Source organism: Talpa occidentalis, unplaced genomic scaffold (genome assembly GCF_014898055.3).
Source record: "Talpa occidentalis isolate TD23 unplaced genomic scaffold, MPIMG_talOcc4v2.1 talOcc4.9, whole genome shotgun sequence".
Lineage (NCBI taxonomy): Eukaryota > Metazoa > Chordata > Mammalia > Eulipotyphla > Talpidae > Talpa > Talpa occidentalis.
The window spans coordinates 110,501,337-110,508,733 of NW_023605305.1; the positions used below are offsets into that span (position 1 = coordinate 110,501,337).

The 7,397-nt window shown below is 51.3% G+C and overlaps 1 long non-coding RNA gene across 1 annotated transcript; it reads left to right on the top strand.

The window, feature by feature from the left end:
* Positions 1–2,629: 2,629 nt before the first annotated feature.
* Positions 2,630–4,665, top strand: LOC129145092 (uncharacterized). The gene is made up of 3 exons (XR_008550150.1): positions 2,630–2,854; positions 3,481–3,547; positions 4,442–4,665. It is a non-coding gene; the product is annotated as an uncharacterized LOC129145092 (long non-coding RNA).
* Positions 4,666–7,397: the final 2,732 nt, after the last annotated feature.

Here is a 7,397-nt window from a genome sequence, read left to right on the forward strand (position 1 = left end):
GAGGAAGGCCAGCCGGAGAGGGAAGCTGGAGGGAGCTCCTGGGTGGGATACAGAAAGTTACAACAGGCCGCCACAGCTACTGCTGCAATGACAAGCAAGAAACTGACTAAATTGTAAAAATCCTATGTTGACAGACAATGGAGAGTGGTGGAAGCAAGAACAGGCAACAAGAGACGAGAGGAGGAAGGGCCTTTCCCAGGCACGCTGGTCGCTACTCATTTGTTCCCCATTCGGGTGTCTGCAGGGTGTGGACTTGACCCGAGGGAGCCAAGAGCAAAACCGCAGAGGTTGTGGCCATCTCAAGGGGCGGGCATGACAGCTGAGAAACCAGGGGCAAGACGGCTTTTCCCCAAGGAAGTTTGCTGAGCTCTGGAGAAGCTGATAGGAAGGCCCAGGCTCTTGGAATCTAACACCCTCCAGCTGGGTCTGAGCTGCCTGCATCGCTGGCTAGTTTTGTTTTGAGTTTCTTTCCTGGGGCCCCTGGAATTTTCTAGGGATCATTTCCTCGTTTCTTCCCTTTGGCTTCTGTATTTCTTTGCAACAATTATGTGTAGATTTCCTGTGGCAAGTAGTTTATGGCAGACACTGGCGCCCCCTGCTGCCAGAGCTCAGCTTTGCAAGGACTTGGAGCCGGCCCTTAGCCTCTTCAGCCCAGATACTGTTGTCCAACAATCAGGGGTTTAACCTTGATGATCAGTTGCTAAGTCTGAGATTTTGTCTGCTGGGCTCCTCTCCCGCTGACTGTTAATTGTCCAGGTTGGCAGGGACCGGCTGATAGGCTGTGCATTAAGCAAGACAGTGTGTAACGTACTTAACACATACAGTCTGCGTTTGTAAATAACAATAATAATGGTGGCGTCTGTTGTTAAAGTGGCCCCAAATCCTTCTCAAAGCTCCTCAAAGTTGGTGGTAACGCGTGTCCCCCCCTCCGCCCCCTTGCGTGGTGCTGGGACTGGATGTTCCGGGGGGTTCCATGACTTCAGCCCCCTCACAGGAGGCCCGGAGCCTGGTCCCCCAGGCGCAAGGAGAGGGCAGGAAGAGGTAGGCCTTTGCTGGTGGGCAGCGGGTGCCACACACTTCTGCGTCCTCCTGGCTGTTACCGGGTCACCCCCAGTCCTGAGATGGCTGCCACTGTGTCTGAGGAACCGCCTTCCCAAAGGTGGCACCTTGGTCCTGGCTTAGAAGATGCAGCCTCCGACCTCTCTTGGCGGCCAGCCCTGTGAGGTGGCGGCTCCGCGGAGCCCAGGGGTCAGCTCACGCAGACCCTGCGTGCTCTCCTGCGTGTCTGTGTGAGCCTCAGGTAGGAGGTGTTGGAGGGTCCTGGGTTGGGGCTGGAAACCTGTGTGGGGGCTCCCCAGTGGGGCTTCTAGGAAGAGACACTCGCTTGGCTGCCCAGAGAAACTGCTGAGAGCTGCTCAGCTTCCCCCGAGCTCAGAGCGTCTGAGTCTGTGACTGCAGCTCTGGATTCAGGGGCTCCTGTTTTTCAGTTTCCCCAGCTTGCAGGCCCTCTTGTTCCCAGCTGCCCTGGCAGCGCTGACCTCAGAGGTTTCTTTCCTGGCAGCAAAGTCTTCTTCATTTGAAAGCTCATGGCCCCTTGGGCCCCCATCTTGGCAGCCACCTCCCCTTGGCCCACCCACAGCTCTCCCTGCAGGGTGCTTTCCCTCAGCTCTGGTCTGAGTGGATGCAGCTGGCTGCCAAGAGCCTGGGCCTCTTTTCTGGGGTCTCCTACCGCCTCCCTCTGGGTGCTGCTGGCAGCCACAGGGGTGATGGGTCTGAAATATGCCCGGGAGCCCACAGGCCCTGCAGCGCCCTCAGACTCTGAGATGCCCTTTATTTTGATTCCGAGTGTGATTTTTAAATTTCTACCTGCACCCACGCTGTCTCATACATGGGCTTAGGTTTGGGCCTGTGATGTTGTTCTGTTGCCATATGAAATCCAAGATGTCCATTTAAATTTAGAATTCAGATAGATAGCAATCATTCTTTTTTTTTAGTGTAAGTGTGCCCCAAATCTTCTGTAAGACAAACTTGCACTCAAAAAAAGATTCCTTGTTTACTTCGGATTGATGTTTAATTGGATGTGCTGTGTTTTTATTTGCCAGATCCAGCAACCCTGTTCTGGTCTGCCCAGAGAGGGGCCTCCCTGGGCGCAGGAACATTCTGGACATGGTACTACCTATAAGATTAGGAGAATCTTCACAGGTGATTTCCTTAGACTGGGACCTCCCACTCTGAGCACGCTGGCAGGTCAGGTGTTCTGGGTGAGGCCCGCTGTGTGTGCGTGGTCTCCAGGGAGACTGAGGACTCAGCATTTGTGACAACCTGGATGTAAGGTAAGTGAATTGGTCAGGCTTTTATGCCATTGGCCCCTGTGGCTATCCATTGTGGCCTTGAATGCAGAAGACACTTGGGAGTGTGGGAGCGGGGCACGCACCCCTGATGGTGGACACCTGGAGTATGGTGTGGGCATGCCTGAGTGGACACACCTGCGCCTGGAGGCTGAGGCTATAAGGGTGGGGCCAATCAGATGAAAGGGCTGCGGTGGAATGGCTACGAGAGGAAGAGGCCATGAGAGAATGCCAGAGAGAGCCCAAAGAGAGAGAGTAAAGATTTATGGGGTGCTGGGAGGCCTGCCAACCTCCCGGCCCCCCCAGCCTCCCTGCCATGCAGGCTTGCCCCAAAATAATTAGTGTAGAAAGAGCATTAAAGCCTGGAAAAGCCACTGAGGGCTCCAAGACTCTCCTTTATCTGTCCGCCCTAATCTGTGGAGAACCTGCTCTGTGCTTGGCTGCCACAACACTGGGTGTGGGGGACTCCCTTCCCTGAGGAGTTACCCCCAGGCCATGCTGTCCAGGTACTGTCTGCCTCCTCGGGGATCACACTTCTCAGATTGCAAAGGTTTGGTGAGGGAGGGGCAGGCAGGGAGGCCTGGAGAGGAAATTCCCATGGATCCCAGGGCTGGTGACTGCCCTGCGCTAAGTGGGCCTCCTCTGGTGCCTCAGCAATTTGCAGGAACTGAAGATTCGTTCATGTGATGCTCTGGGAAGCCTGTGGCGAGGGCAGAAGGCAGGCCGGGTCGGCAGCCTCTCTGCTTGAAGGCCTTGCAATGTCCTGGCTTGTGTTAAGTAGAAAAGGGGAGAGAGAAATTGACCAGGAGCCAGCTTTTCTGACTCCCCGCCCAGTGCTCAGCACAGGGCTGGGTGCCGGGAGGCGGGGGCAGCGGAGGATGACCTGAGGCTGGAGGCTTGTGAGCCCTGGGCTCGCAGCAGTGACTGCTTATTGCTTCTCGGCAGACAGGACAGACAGGACGTGTGAAAGGCAAATATTTACTGGAGGCAAAGTCTGAGCCCCTCATATAGGATTTGGTGACTCATCAGGACACTGACAACCCCCTGGGTTACATGCTCACGCCCCGCTAATCAGGCAGAAGGACAGGGGGCATGTCTGGTGTTTATATTCGAAACTTTCTCCTCCCCACAGTTTCATCCTCGAGTTGTGAAGCAGAGGAGACATCCGCAGGCCCGGGATGGGCGAGCGTGACGTCAAGGTCAGTGCACGTGACTGTGGCTAATAACCACGTCACCCTTCCCAGGACCCCGGCCCTCTCCGCGCCTGCCCCCTCGTGCTCTGGCATTCCCTGGAACCTGCGCAGGAGTGTGGGCCACACCAGGGGCTGGTTCTCTACGAGCCGCAGAGGTGACCGCGACTGCCCCTTGCCGCCACGGGGCCGCCCGCGAGACGGACAGGAGACCGTGTCCCTCTAGAAACAGACTTTCTGCTTTAGCGGGACCTTGCCTTAGCGCAGGGCTGGCTCCCCTCCCAGGCTCATCCCTTTGGCTACGGTTTAAATCCCAAAGTGCCCCTTAGACGCGTCTGTTGGAACTTGCCCGGTGCTTCTGCAGGGGTGGGGGCTGCTCCTGCCAGCTGGTGAGTCTAAGCTGCAGCCCCTTCCCTAGGGCACTTTCCCACCTTCCCCCACCACGGCTGGGCTCACCTGGCAGCTCTGAGAGGTGATTAATGGTGTCTCTGTTGCTGGAAGGGAGAAGAGGCTGAATGAAAGGGAGAGGGGCCTGGATCTGGGGGTGGGTGGGCTTGTCTCTCCAGAGGGGCCTGGAGGTCCTTTGTACTACCTTGTATGTCACAGATCCTTCCGTGGTCACTAAAGTAGGGTTTTTTTTTTTTTTTTTTTTTTTTTTTGTGGGACCCTCGCTGGCGGCCGGGAACGAACCGGCGCTGCAGAGGCTGCGGGCAGCCTCGCAGCCCAGCGCTCAACTGCTGCGCCACCAGAGGAGGCCCACTAAAGTAGGTTTTTAAAAAGATTTAGAAAGAGCTGGCCCCCAGCATTGTCGCTCTGGTGGGAGAATAGTTTATTTTTAAACAGAACAGAAAAAGGATTTACCATTGCATTGCTTATGTTATAAACAAAATTTCTGTCTATTAGGCCTCTTAAGGATAAGTTGTACACTGGGAGAAGATATTTGGGGTGCATGTGATTGGCAATGGATCAGTATCAAGATTATACATACAGAACTCCTATGACTTAATAAAAGGGCAACAAACAATAGGTACGTGGATGAGTGACATGTACAGGGGTGTCACCTGCGAGGAGCCATTGATGGCTAATAAGCACATGCAAAGCTACTTAACATTACTTTTCAAGGAAGACTAAAGGCAACTGTGATTTAGCATTTATGTTTAATTAGTAAAAATCAGTTTGTTATCTAGGGTACCGGAAAAGATATAGACATTCACTTGTTTAATAAACTCATTGCATTTGTGCACATTTGGGTGCTAGGACACAGCGATAAATTATAAATCTTAAAAAAAAATAGAAAGTGGTGGACAACGAAAAATGTCAATTGGCATGTGTGGGGTAAGTAAAGGGAGAAGCTTCAGGCTTTGCTGCCCTCCTGCCGTGCATGTGCACTTGGCCAAATGGTGTGGGTGGCGTGGTGCCGAGGATGGAGGTGTGCAGGGGAGTGCGGAGGAGTACAGGCGTGCAGGGCGGAGTGTGGCCTGAAAATGTTATAGGGCAGCCCCGATATGGGTTGCCTGGCTATGGGTCCTCACCCGCGCCCTTACAAGGGACTTATGAATACTCCACTACAGACACACACAAAAGGTTAATAAAATGTTTATTTACAAGGGAAAAGGAAATAAGGAAAATGGACAACTCAGGGAGAAAATAGGGAAATAAAGTCTTTAATGCGTCCTACCCGATGTGCCGACCTGGAAACCCAAAGGCACTCTCAGAGCTGGCCGGACGCTGTGAGCTGGTGGAGAGCCAAAATGGGGGACCCCCCCAAAACCCACGTGTCTGCCTTTTATATCCACCAGGCTGCTTAACCCCACCCTCAGGTCCCAGCCACCTTCCCTTGGGTGGTGATGAGATTTGGAGTTCCCAGTGTCTTTGGCTTTGGCCTGGGGTGGGGGTGGAGTCCACAAAGCCTGTATGGAATTAGCTTTGGGACATCCTTTTCCCCCTAACAATTCCCCCCTTTCACTTTTTGCCACCATTTCCATGGTGATGAAGATCGAATATATGGAGGTTGGGATGTAGTCTCAGATGAACATTTTTTTTACCAGGGTTCCAGTGTGAAAGAAAACCAGTCCCTCCAGGTATTTGTCCATTGTGGAAAGCAAAAGTCCTCTATTCCTGGAAAAACAGTTCATCAGTTCAAGCCAAAAAAAAAAAAAAAAAAAAAAAAACATCTGGAGGCATTAGCCAAAACAAGACAGCAGATATGTCAAAATCACAGGAAAAAAAAAATCTTAAAATGGTTCAACTGATGTAAAACACAAATTTTCTCAACCTTGATCCCAAACTTTGAACAGCATAGCAAAAGTTTGCAAACTAAAACTACTTTTAAACCATTTTTCCTATTTTTGCATAAAATCACAGGGCAGAAATAACTAAGCAGCAATTTTTAGCTGGCTTTGTTGGAATACTCCACATAGGATCAGAGTGAACTGTTGGCATCTGGTCCATGTAGGCTTCAGGTACAAAGTTGGTCTCATCAGACTCCACCTGGGCTTTCCCCTTCTCGAGGGTACCAGGGCTTTTTCGTTGGCCGGGGTTGTCCAGTCCTGCCAATGGAGGCAGCTTCCTCACCTTCTTTGGAGGTCTCTGGAACCCTACAAACAAAGCAAACAGGTTCTCCTCTTCTTGGTTCGGCTCTTTTTCAACTTTCTGGAAGAACTCCACACAAAGCCACTCAATCAAACTCACGTCCAATTTTTTTTGTTTAAGCAGACAAAATCCCTATGGAAGTTATGCAAAAACAGACTCTGAGATAAGTAGCAGAAATTACTACCACTATTTGTATGCTGTGTTGGTATCAAGGGGAGAGAAAATGTGACAAGTTAGCTTTGCTGGAAAAAATTGCAACCTTGCTGCAGATCCTGGTTACTCAAAACAAAACAAAACAAAACAAAACGAAACAAAACTTTGTGGATTCAGGACAAAATGCATAAAAAATTACCAGTATTATGTCAAAGAAAACTTAGTAAATGTCAGGTGTATTTCCAGGTCTATTCAGTCCTTTGTAGGCAAGTTTTTACTCTCAACAGTTCCATCAATAGGACTCTATTGAGACCCTTTCTCCCTATATTTCCAGAAACAATTTATGTAGATAATAAACAATTGAATATACAATATTATAAGATGTCAGTCACCATTGACAATTTACATACATACCAGGTACTGAGAGGTCTTTAATGCGTCCTACCTGATCCGACGACCTGGAAACCCAAAAAGCACTCTCAGAGCTGGCCAGACGCTGCGAGCTGGCGGGGCGCCAAAATGGGGGACCCCTCCAAAGCCCACATGTCTGGCTTTATACCAACCTGGCTGCTTAACCCCACCCTTAGGTCCCAGCTACCTTCCCTTTGGTGGTGATGGGATTTGGAATTCCCAGAGTCTTTGGCTTTGGCCTGGGGTGGGGGTGGAGTCCACAAAGCCTGTATGGAATCAGCTTTAGGACAGCCTTTTCCCCCTAACAAAAACTCCATCACGGCTGCTGGAACTGGTAATGAACCTACCCCGTATGGGATGGTTGCGCTCCCGCATGAATGTGGCCGCGAACATTCTGTTAGGGCAGGTGAACAATAAGCAATAAATGCAACAATTACTGATTCCATGGCATGCTGGGAAGGGAGATAAAGACATGGGCAGGGACAGCTGAGGGTGATGGCGAGGCATTGTCACCTGGCGTGGAGCAGCCGGGGCAGGCCTCATTGGCAAAATGGCATCCGAGAAAGATTTGCAGGCCACGGCGAGTGCATGGTGCGGAGAAGAGGCACCGCAGTTAAGAGCCCAGAGAGAGGTCAACAGGATTTTTTATGCCTTGTCGAGTGGATATAACTGCAAATACCTCTTTGAAGAGCAATTTGGCACT